We start from the raw sequence: 12,019 nt of genomic DNA, 5'->3' as shown, positions 1-12,019 counted from the left end.
CCCTCACCTGTGTCCGGGCAGCACAGAGCTGTGCTGCCTGGACTTGTGACCTCCTCCCTGCACTGATCCTCTTCCGGGTGCAGGGAGGAGGAGAGCCCGGCGCAGCAGCGCCGGGTGTGGGAGGGAGGGGAGAGCCGCCGGGAACTGCTGTGACCCGGCGACTCTCACCGCAAAGGACAGCTCTTAAAGCAAGAGCTGTCCTTTGCTATAATTATGGCATATATTTGTTTTGTCAAAAAAATAACATGAATGTAATCGTTAAAAATATAACTATATATCGGGAATAATAACTGTATATAGCGGGCATAATACTATGTATAATCATGTACTATATAATAATGAATGTAATTGTTTAAAATATAACTGTATATAACGGGAATAATAACTGTATATAGCGGGCATAATACTATGTATAATCATGTACTGTATAATAATGAATGTAATTGTTAAAAATATAACTGTATATAACGGGAATAATAACTGTATATAGCGGGCATAATACTGTGTATACATGTAATCATGTACTGTATAATCATGACATTTTTGGGATTGCTTGATAAAAATCTTTCAGGATTTACTGTGAGGTCAAATCCTGACCTGGTCGAGTGCTGGAAGTGATAGAGTCGCGAGTCACTTGCAGAGGTGTAAAAGTGATTTTGATTTTGGACTCCGCGGATCCAAGGCCTGGTAGGATGAAGGGGGATGAGCAACTCAATAATCAGTACTGTGGCAGTAAGTTACTGCTTGATGACATCCAGGAGTAGCACTTATGTGCCCAAAGAAGGGTCACGCCGTAAGGTCTGCCAGCGTCGCTGGATCGTTGGATGGGCAATATGCACTGTTTCTCATTTTTTGAAAGCCTCAGTCTGTTTATATAGAGGCTCCTGTAGTCATTAACCAGATTTTTAAAGTGTGACCATTTCTGGGTCTATCTTGTTTTAGGCACTTAGAAGTGGGGTTTGGCTGGAGGGATGTATATTATCTTAATATTTTTTTTTTGTCATAAAATAACATGAATGTAATCGTTTAAAATATAACTGTATATAATGGGCATAATAACTGTATATAATGGGCATAACACTGTGTATAATCATGTATTGTATTATCATGACATTTTGGGGGATTGCTTGGTAAAAATGTTTCAGGATTTACTGTGAGGTCAAATCGTGACCTGGTCGAGTGCTGGAGGTGATAGAGTCGCGAGTCACTTGTATAGGTGTAAAAGAGATTTTGATTTGGGACTCCGCGGATCCAAGAAGAAGAAGGGGGATGAGCAAATCAGTACTGTGGCAGGAAGTGACTGCTTGATGACATCCAGGAGTAGCACTTACCTGCCCGAAGAAGAATCATGCCGTGAGGTCTGCCAGCGTCGCTGGATCGTTGGATGCGTAATATGCACTGTTTCTCATTTTTTGAAAGCCTCAGGGGGAGATTGTCTAAGGTTAAAACCCCGTTATCTGGGTTTTTACTGCATTTCGGGATGCTCTAAGCATCCCCTGCTGGGTTACCGCGGCGGGTGGCATCGCCTGAAAAATCTGGCGATGCCCCATAGAAGCCAATGGGCTTCTAATGCGAACCCACTGCCGCCCCGCACGGACCCCCGCCGCCCAGCACGGACCCCCGCCGCCCCGCATTGCCCCCTCACCTGTGTCCGGGCAGCACAGAGCTGTGCTGCCTGGACTTGTGACCTCCTCCCTGCACTGATCCTCTTCCGGGTGCAGGGAGGAGGAGAGCCCGGCGCAGCAGCGCCGGGTGTGGGAGGGAGGGGAGAGCCGCCGGGAACTGCTGTGACCCGGCGACTCTCACCGCAAAGGACAGCTCTTAAAGCAAGAGCTGTCCTTTGCTATAATTATCGCATATATTTGTTTTGTCATAAAATAACATGAATGTAATCGTTAAAAATATAACTATATATCGGGAATAATAACTGTATATAGCGGGCATAATACTATGTATAATCATGTACTATATAATAATGAATGTAATTGTTAAAAATATAACTGTATATAACGGGAATAATAACTGTATATAGCGGGCATAATACTATGTATAATCATGTACTGTATAATAATGAATGTAATTGTTAAAAATATAACTGTATATAACGGGAATAATAACTGTATATAGCGGGCATAATACTGTGTTTACATGTAATCATGTACTGTATAATCATGACATTTTTGGGATTGCTTGATAAAAATCTTTCAGGATTTACTGTGAGGTCAAATCCTGACCTGGTCGAGTGCTGGAAGTGATAGAGTCGCGAGTCACTTGCAGAGGTGTAAAAGTGATTTTGATTTGGGACTCCGCGGATCCAAGGCCTTGTAGGATGAAGGGGGATGAGCAACTCAATAATCAGTACTGTGGCAGTAAGTTACTGCTTGATGACATCCAGGAGTAGCACTTATGTGCCCAAAGAAGGGTCACGCCGTAAGGTCTGCCAGCGTCGCTGGATCGTTGGATGGGCAATATGCACTGTTTCTCATTTTTTGAAAGCCTCAGTCTGTTTATATAGAGGCTCCTGTAGTCATTAACCAGATTTTTAAAGTGTGTCCATTTCTGGGTCTATCTTGTTTTAGGCACTTAGAAGTGGGGTTTGGCTGGAGGGATGTATATTATCTTAATATTTTTTTTTTTGTCATAAAATAACATGAATGTAATCGTTAAAAATATAACTGTATATAATGGGCATAATAACTGTATATAATGGGCATAACACTGTGTATAATCATGTATTGTATTATCATGACATTTTGGGGGATTGCTTGGTAAAAATGTTTCAGGATTTACTGTGAGGTCAAATCGTGACCTGGTCGAGTGCTGGAGGTGATAGAGTCGCGAGTCACTTGTACAGGTGTAAAAGAGATTTTGATTTGGGACTCCGCGGATCCAAGAAGAAGAAGGGGGATGAGCAAATCAGTACTGTGGCAGGAAGTGACTGCTTGATGACATCCAGGAGTAGCACTTACCTGCCCGAAGAAGAATCATGCCGTGAGGTCTGCCAGCGTCGCTGGATCGTTGGATGCGTAATATGCACTGTTTCTCATTTTTTGAAAGCCTCAGGGGGAGATTGACTAAGGTTTAAACCCCGTTATCTGGGTTTTTACTGCATTTCGGGATGCTCTAAGCATCCCCCGCTGGGTTACCGCGGCAGGTGGCATCGCCTGAAAAATCTGGCGATGCCCCATAGAAGCCAATGGGCTTCTAACGCGAACCCACTGCCGCCCCGCACGGACCCCCGCCGCCCAGCACGGACCCCCGCCGCCCCGCATTGCCCCCTCACCTGTGTCCGGGCAGCACAGAGCTGTGCTGCCTGGACTTGTGACCTCCTCCCTGCACTGATCCTCTTCCGGGTGCAGGGAGGAGGAGAGCCCGGCACAGCAGCGCCGGGTGTGGGAGGGAGGGGAGAGCCGCCGGGAACTGCTGTGACCCGGGGACTCTCACCGCAAAGGACAGCTCTTAAAGCAAGAGCTGTCCTTTGCTATAATTATCGCATATATTTGTTTTGTCATAAAATAACATGAATGTAATCGTTAAAAATATAACTATATATCGGGAATAATAACTGTATATAGCGGGCATAATACTATGTATAATCATGTACTATATAATAATGAATGTAATTGTTAAAAATATAACTGTATATAACGGGAATAATAACTGTATATAGCGGGCATAATACTATGTATAATCATGTACTGTATAATAATGAATGTAATTGTTAAAAATATAACTGTATATAACGGGAATAATAACTGTATATAGCGGGCATAATACTGTGTATACATGTAATCATGTACTGTATAATCATGACATTTTTGGGATTGCTTGATAAAAATCTTTCAGGATTTACTGTGAGGTCAAATCCTGACCTGGTCGAGTGCTGGAAGTGATAGAGTCGCGAGTCACTTGCAGAGGTGTAAAAGTGATTTTGATTTGGGACTCCGCGGATCCAAGGCCTTGTAGGATGAAGGGGGATGAGCAACTCAATAATCAGTACTGTGGCAGTAAGTTACTGCTTGATGACATCCAGGAGTAGCACTTATGTGCCCAAAGAAGGGTCACGCCGTAAGGTCTGCCAGCGTCGCTGGATCGTTGGATGGGCAATATGCACTGTTTCTCATTTTTTGAAAGCCTCAGTCTGTTTATATAGAGGCTCCTGTAGTCATTAACCAGATTTTTAAAGTGTGTCCATTTCTGGGTCTATCTTGTTTTAGGCACTTAGAAGTGGGGTTTGGCTGGAGGGATGTATATTATCTTAATTTTTTTTTTTTGTCATAAAATAACATGAATGTAATCGTTAAAAATATAACTGTATATAATGGGCATAATAACTGTATATAATGGGCATAACACTGTGTATAATCATGTATTGTATTATCATGACATTTTGGGGGATTGCTTGGTAAAAATGTTTCAGGATTTACTGTGAGGTCAAATCGTGACCTGGTCGAGTGCTGGAGGTGATAGAGTCGCGAGTCACTTGTACAGGTGTAAAAGAGATTTTGATTTGGGACTCCGCGGATCCAAGAAGAAGAAGGGGGATGAGCAAATCAGTACTGTGGCAGGAAGTGACTGCTTGATGACATCCAGGAGTAGCACTTACCTGCCCGAAGAATAATCATGCCGTGAGGTCTGCCAGCGTCGCTGGATCGTTGGATGCGTAATATGCACTGTTTCTCATTTTTTGAAAGCTTCAGGGGGAGATTGTCTAAGGTAAAAACCCCGTTATCTGGGTTTTTACCGCATTTCGGGATGCTCTAAGCATCCCCCGCTGGGTTACCGCGGCGGGTGGCATCGCCTGAAAAATCTGGCGAATCCCCATTGAAGCCAATGGGCTTCTAACGCGAAGCCACTGCCGCCCCGTACGGACCCCCGCCGCCCAGCACGGACCCCCGCCGCCCCGCATTGCCCCCTCACCTGTGTCCGGGCAGCACAGAGCTGTGCTGCCTGGACTTGTGACCTCCTCCCTGCACTGATCCTCTTCCGGGTGCAGGGAGGAGGAGAGCCCGGCGCAGCAGCGCCGGGTGTGGGAGGGAGGGGAGAGCCGCCGGGAACTGCTGTGACCCGGCGACTCTCACCGCAAAGGACAGCTCTTAAAGCAAGAGCTGTCCTTTGCTATAATTATCGCATATATTTGTTTTGTCATAAAATAACATGAATGTAATCGTTAAAAATATAACTATATATCGGGAATAATAACTGTATATAGCGGGCATAATACTATGTATAATCATGTACTATATAATAATGAATGTAATTTTTAAAAATATAACTGTATATAACGGGAATAATAACTGTATATAGCGGGCATAATACTATGTATAATCATGTACTGTATAATAATGAATGTAATTGTTAAAAATATAACTGTATATATCGGGAATAATAACTGTATATAGCGGGCATAATACTGTGTTTACATGTAATCATGTACTGTATAATCATGACATTTTTGGGATTGCTTGATAAAAATCTTTCAGGATTTACTGTGAGGTCAAATCCGGACCTGGTCGAGTGCTGGAAGTGATAGAGTCGCGAGTCACTTGCAGAGGTGTAAAAGTGATTTTGATTTGGGACTCCGCGGATCCAAGGCCTGGTAGGATGAAGGGGGATGAGCAACTCAATAATCAGTACTGTGGCAGTAAGTTACTGCTTGATGACATCCAGGAGTAGCACTTATGTGCCCAAAGAAGGGTCACGCCGTAAGGTCTGCCAGCGTCGCTGGATCGTTGGATGGGCAATATGCACTGTTTCTCATTTTTTGAAAGCCTTAGTCTGTTTATATAGAGGCTCCTGTAGTCATTAACCAGATTTTTAAAGTGTGACCATTTCTGGGTCTATCTTGTTTTAGGCACTTAGAAGTGGGGTTTGGCTGGAGGGATGTATATTATCTTAATATTTTTTTTTTGTCATAAAATAACATGAATGTAATCGTTAAAAATATAACTGTATATAATGGGCATAATAACTGTATATAATGGGCATAACACTGTGTATAATCATGTATTGTATTATCATGACATTTTGGGGGATTGCTTAGTAAAAAATGTTTCAGGATTTACTGTGAGGTCAAATCGTGACCTGGTCGAGTGCTGGAGGTGATAGAGTCGCGAGTCACTTGTATAGGTGTAAAAGAGATTGTGATTTGGGACTCCGCGGATCCAAGAAGAAGAAGGGGGATGAGCAAATCAGTACTGTGGGCGGAAGTGACTGCTTGATGACATCCAGGAGCAGCACTTACCTGCCCGAAGAAGAATCATGCCGTGAGGTCTGCCAGCGTCGCTGGATCGTTGGATGCGTAATATGCACTGTTTATCATTTTTTGAAAGCCTCAGGGGGAGATTGTCTAAGGTAAAAACCCCGTTATCGGGGTTTTTACCGCATTTTGGGATGCTCTAAGCATCCCCCGCTGGGTTACCGCGGCGGGTGGCATCGCCTGAAAAATCTGGCGATGCCCCATAGAAACCAATGGGCTTCTAACGCGAACCCACTGCCGCCCCGCACGGACCCCCACCGCCCAGCACGGACCCCGCCGCCCCGCATTGCCCCCTCACCTGTGTCCGGGCAGCACAGAGCTGTGCTGCCTGGACTTGTGACCTCCTCCCTGCACTGATCCTCTTCCGGGTGCAGGGAGGAGGAGAGCCCGGCGCAGCAGCGCCGGGTGTGGGAGGGAGGGGAGAGCCGCCGGGACCTGCTGTGACCCGGCGACTCTCACCGCAAAGGACAGCTCTTAAAGCAAGAGCTGTCCTTTGCTATAATTATCGCATATATTTGTTTTGTCATAATATAACATGAATGTAATCGTTAAAAATAAAACTATATATCGGGAATAATAACTGTATATAGCGGGCATAATACTATGTATAATCATGTACTATATAATAAAGAATGTAATTGTTAAAAATATAACTGTATATAATGGGAATAATAACTGTATATAGCGGGCATAATACTATGCAGGGCTATTTTTGTGCAGGCTCCAGCAGGAACTGAGGCCCTTATTCTAGTTCACTCTTTCTGACAAAATATTTCTTAAATGGACAAAACCATGTGCGCTGCAGGTGAGGCAGGTGTTACTTGTGCAGAGATAATTAGATTTGGGTGGGGTTTTACACCTGCCTCACCTGCAGTGCAAATGGTTTTGTCCATCTAAGAAATATTTTATCAGAAAGAGTGAACTAGAATAAGGGCCACAGTTCCTGCAGGAGCCTGCACAAAAATAGCCCTGATACTATGTATAATCATGTACTGTATAATAATTAATGTAATTGTTAAAAATATAACTGTATATAACGGGAATAATAACTGTATATAGCGGGCATAATACTGTGTATACATGTAATCATGTACTGTATAATCATGACATTTTTGGGATTGCTTGATAAAAATCTTTCAGGATTTACCGTGAGGTCAAATGCTGACCTGGTCGAGTGCTGGAAGGGATAGAGTCGCGAGTCACTTGCAGAGGTGTAAAAGTGATTTTGATTTGGGACTCCTCGGATCCAAGGCCTGGTAGGATGAAGGGGGATGAGCAACTCAATAATCAGTACTGTGGCAGTAAGTTACTGCTTGATGACATCCAGGAGTAGCACTTATGTGCCCAAAGAAGGGTCACGCCGTAAGGTCTGCCAGCTTCGCTGGATCGTTGGATGGGCAATATGCACTGTTTCTCATTTTTTGAAAGCCATAGTCTTTTTATATAGAGGCTCCTGTAGTCATTAACCAGATTTTTAAAGTGTGTCCATTTCTGGGTCTATCTTGTTTTAGGCACTTAGAAGTGGGGTTTGGCTGGAGGGATGTATATTATCTTAATTTATTTTTTTTGTCATAAAATAACATGAATGTAATCGTTAAAAATATAACTGTATATAATGGGCATAATAACTGTATATAATGGGCATAACACTGTGTATAATCATGTATTGTATTATCATGACATTTTGGGGGATTGCTTGGTAAAAATGTTTCAGGATTTACTGTGAGGTCAAATCGTGACCTGGTCGAGTGCTGGAGGTGATAGAGTCGCGAGTCACTTGTACAGGTGTAAAAGAGATTTTGATTTGGGACTCCGCGGATCCAAGAAGAAGAAGGGGGATGAGCAAATCAGTACTGTGGCAGGAAGTGACTGCTTGATGACATCCAGGAGTAGCACTTACCTGCCCGAAGAATAATCATGCCGTGAGGTCTGCCAGCGTCGCTGGATCGTTGGATGCGTAATATGCACTGTTTCTCATTTTTTGAAAGCTTCAGGGGGAGATTGTCTAAGGTAAAAACCCCGTTATCTGGGTTTTTACCGCATTTCGGGATGCTCTAAGCATCCCCCGCTGGGTTACCGCGGCGGGTGGCATCGCCTGAAAAATCTGGCGAATCCCCATTGAAGCCAATGGGCTTCTAACGCGAAGCCACTGCCGCCCCGTACGGACCCCCGCCGCCCAGCACGGACCCCCGCCGCCCCGCATTGCCCCCTCACCTGTGTCCGGGCAGCACAGAGCTGTGCTGCCTGGACTTGTGACCTCCTCCCTGCACTGATCCTCTTCCGGGTGCAGGGAGGAGGAGAGCCCGGCGCAGCAGCGCCGGGTGTGGGAGGGAGGGGAGAGCCGCCGGGAACTGCTGTGACCCGGCGACTCTCACCGCAAAGGACAGCTCTTAAAGCAAGAGCTGTCCTTTGCTATAATTATCGCATATATTTGTTTTGTCATAAAATAACATGAATGTAATCGTTAAAAATATAACTATATATCGGGAATAATAACTGTATATAGCGGGCATAATACTATGTATAATCATGTACTATATAATAATGAATGTAATTGTTAAAAATATAACTGTATATAACGGGAATAATAACTGTATATAGCGGGCATAATACTATGTATAATCATGTACTGTATAATAATGAATGTAATTGTTAAAAATATAACTGTATATATCGGGAATAATAACTGTATATAGCGGGCATAATACTGTGTTTACATGTAATCATGTACTGTATAATCATGACATTTTTGGGATTGCTTGATAAAAATCTTTCAGGATTTACTGTGAGGTCAAATCCGGACCTGGTCGAGTGCTGGAAGTGATAGAGTCGCGAGTCACTTGCAGAGGTGTAAAAGTGATTTTGATTTGGGACTCCGCGGATCCAAGGCCTGGTAGGATGAAGGGGGATGAGCAACTCAATAATCAGTACTGTGGCAGTAAGTTACTGCTTGATGACATCCAGGAGTAGCACTTATGTGCCCAAAGAAGGGTCACGCCGTAAGGTCTGCCAGCGTCGCTGGATCGTTGGATGGGCAATATGCACTGTTTCTCATTTTTTGAAAGCCTTAGTCTGTTTATATAGAGGCTCCTGTAGTCATTAACCAGATTTTTAAAGTGTGACCATTTCTGGGTCTATCTTGTTTTAGGCACTTAGAAGTGGGGTTTGGCTGGAGGGATGTATATTATCTTAATATTTTTTTTTTGTCATAAAATAACATGAATGTAATCGTTAAAAATATAACTGTATATAATGGGCATAATAACTGTATATAATGGGCATAACACTGTGTATAATCATGTATTGTATTATCATGACATTTTGGGGGATTGCTTAGTAAAAAATGTTTCAGGATTAACTGTGAGGTCAAATCGTGACCTGGTCGAGTGCTGGAGGTGATAGAGTCGCGAGTCACTTGTATAGGTGTAAAAGAGATTGTGATTTGGGACTCCGCGGATCCAAGAAGAAGAAGGGGGATGAGCAAATCAGTACTGTGGGCGGAAGTGACTGCTTGATGACATCCAGGAGCAGCACTTACCTGCCCGAAGAAGAATCATGCCGTGAGGTCTGCCAGCGTCGCTGGATCGTTGGATGCGTAATATGCACTGTTTATCATTTTTTGAAAGCCTCAGGGGGAGATTGTCTAAGGTAAAAACCCCGTTATCGGGGTTTTTACCGCATTTTGGGATGCTCTAAGCATCCCCCGCTGGGTTACCGCGGCGGGTGGCATCGCCTGAAAAATCTGGCGATGCCCCATAGAAACCAATGGGCTTCTAACGCGAACCCACTGCCGCCCCGCACGGACCCCCACCGCCCAGCACGGACCCCGCCGCCCCGCATTGCCCCCTCACCTGTGTCCGGGCAGCACAGAGCTGTGCTGCCTGGACTTGTGACCTCCTCCCTGCACTGATCCTCTTCCGGGTGCAGGGAGGAGGAGAGCCCGGCGCAGCAGCGCCGGGTGTGGGAGGGAGGGGAGAGCCGCCGGGACCTGCTGTGACCCGGCGACTCTCACCGCAAAGGACAGCTCTTAAAGCAAGAGCTGTCCTTTGCTATAATTATCGCATATATTTGTTTTGTCATAATATAACATGAATGTAATCGTTAAAAATAAAACTATATATCGGGAATAATAACTGTATATAGCGGGCATAATACTATGTATAATCATGTACTATATAATAAAGAATGTAATTGTTAAAAATATAACTGTATATAATGGGAATAATAACTGTATATAGCGGGCATAATACTATGCAGGGCTATTTTTGTGCAGGCTCCAGCAGGAACTGAGGCCCTTATTCTAGTTCACTCTTTCTGACAAAATATTTCTTAAATGGACAAAACCATGTGCGCTGCAGGTGAGGCAGGTGTTACTTGTGCAGAGATAATTAGATTTGGGTGGGGTTTTACACCTGCCTCACCTGCAGTGCAAATGGTTTTGTCCATCTAAGAAATATTTTATCAGAAAGAGTGAACTAGAATAAGGGCCACAGTTCCTGCAGGAGCCTGCACAAAAATAGCCCTGATACTATGTATAATCATGTACTGTATAATAATTAATGTAATTGTTAAAAATATAACTGTATATAACGGGAATAATAACTGTATATAGCGGGCATAATACTGTGTATACATGTAATCATGTACTGTATAATCATGACATTTTTGGGATTGCTTGATAAAAATCTTTCAGGATTTACCGTGAGGTCAAATGCTGACCTGGTCGAGTGCTGGAAGGGATAGAGTCGCGAGTCACTTGCAGAGGTGTAAAAGTGATTTTGATTTGGGACTCCTCGGATCCAAGGCCTGGTAGGATGAAGGGGGATGAGCAACTCAATAATCAGTACTGTGGCAGTAAGTTACTGCTTGATGACATCCAGGAGTAGCACTTATGTGCCCAAAGAAGGGTCACGCCGTAAGGTCTGCCAGCGTCGCTGGATCGTTGGATGGGCAATATGCACTGTTTCTCATTTTTTGAAAGCCATAGTCTTTTTATATAGAGGCTCCTGTAGTCATTAACCAGATTTTTAAAGTGTGTCCATTTCTGGGTCTATCTTGTTTTAGGCACTTAGAAGTGGGGTTTGGCTGGAGGGATGTATATTATCTTAATTTATTTTTTTTGTCATAAAATAACATGAATGTAATTGTTAAAAATATAACTGTATATAATGGGCATAATAACTGTATATAATGGGCAAAACACTGTATATAATCATGTATTGTATTATCATGACATTTTAGGGGATTGCTTGGTAAAAATGTTTCAGGATTTACTGTGAGGTCAAATCGTGACCTGGTCGAGTGCTGGAGGTGATAGAGTCGCGAGTCACTTGTATAGGTGTAAAAGAGATTTTGATTTGGGACTCCGCGGATCCAAGAAGAAGAAGGGGGATGAGCAAATCAGTACTGTGGCAGGAAGTGACTGCTTGATGACATCCAGGAGTAGCACTTACCTGCCCGAAGAAGAATCATGCCGTGAGGTCTGCCAGCGTCGCTGGATCGTTGGATGCGTAATATGCACTGTTTCTCATTTTTTGAAAGCCTCAGAGGGAGATTGTCTAAGGTAAAAACCCCGTTATCTGGGTTTTTACCGCATTTCGGGATGCTCTAAGCATCCCCCGCTGGGTTACCGCGGCGGGTGGCATCGCCTGAAAAATTTGTCGATGCCCCATAGAAGCCAATGGGCTTCTAACGCGAACCCACTGCCGCCCCGCACGGACCCCCGCCGCCCAGCACGGACCCCCGCCGCCCCGCATTGCC

This window comes from Crinia signifera, chromosome 2 (genome assembly GCF_055691185.1).
Source record: "Crinia signifera chromosome 2, ASM5569118v1, whole genome shotgun sequence".
Lineage (NCBI taxonomy): Eukaryota > Metazoa > Chordata > Amphibia > Anura > Myobatrachidae > Crinia > Crinia signifera.
This window is presented reverse-complemented; position numbering follows the sequence as displayed.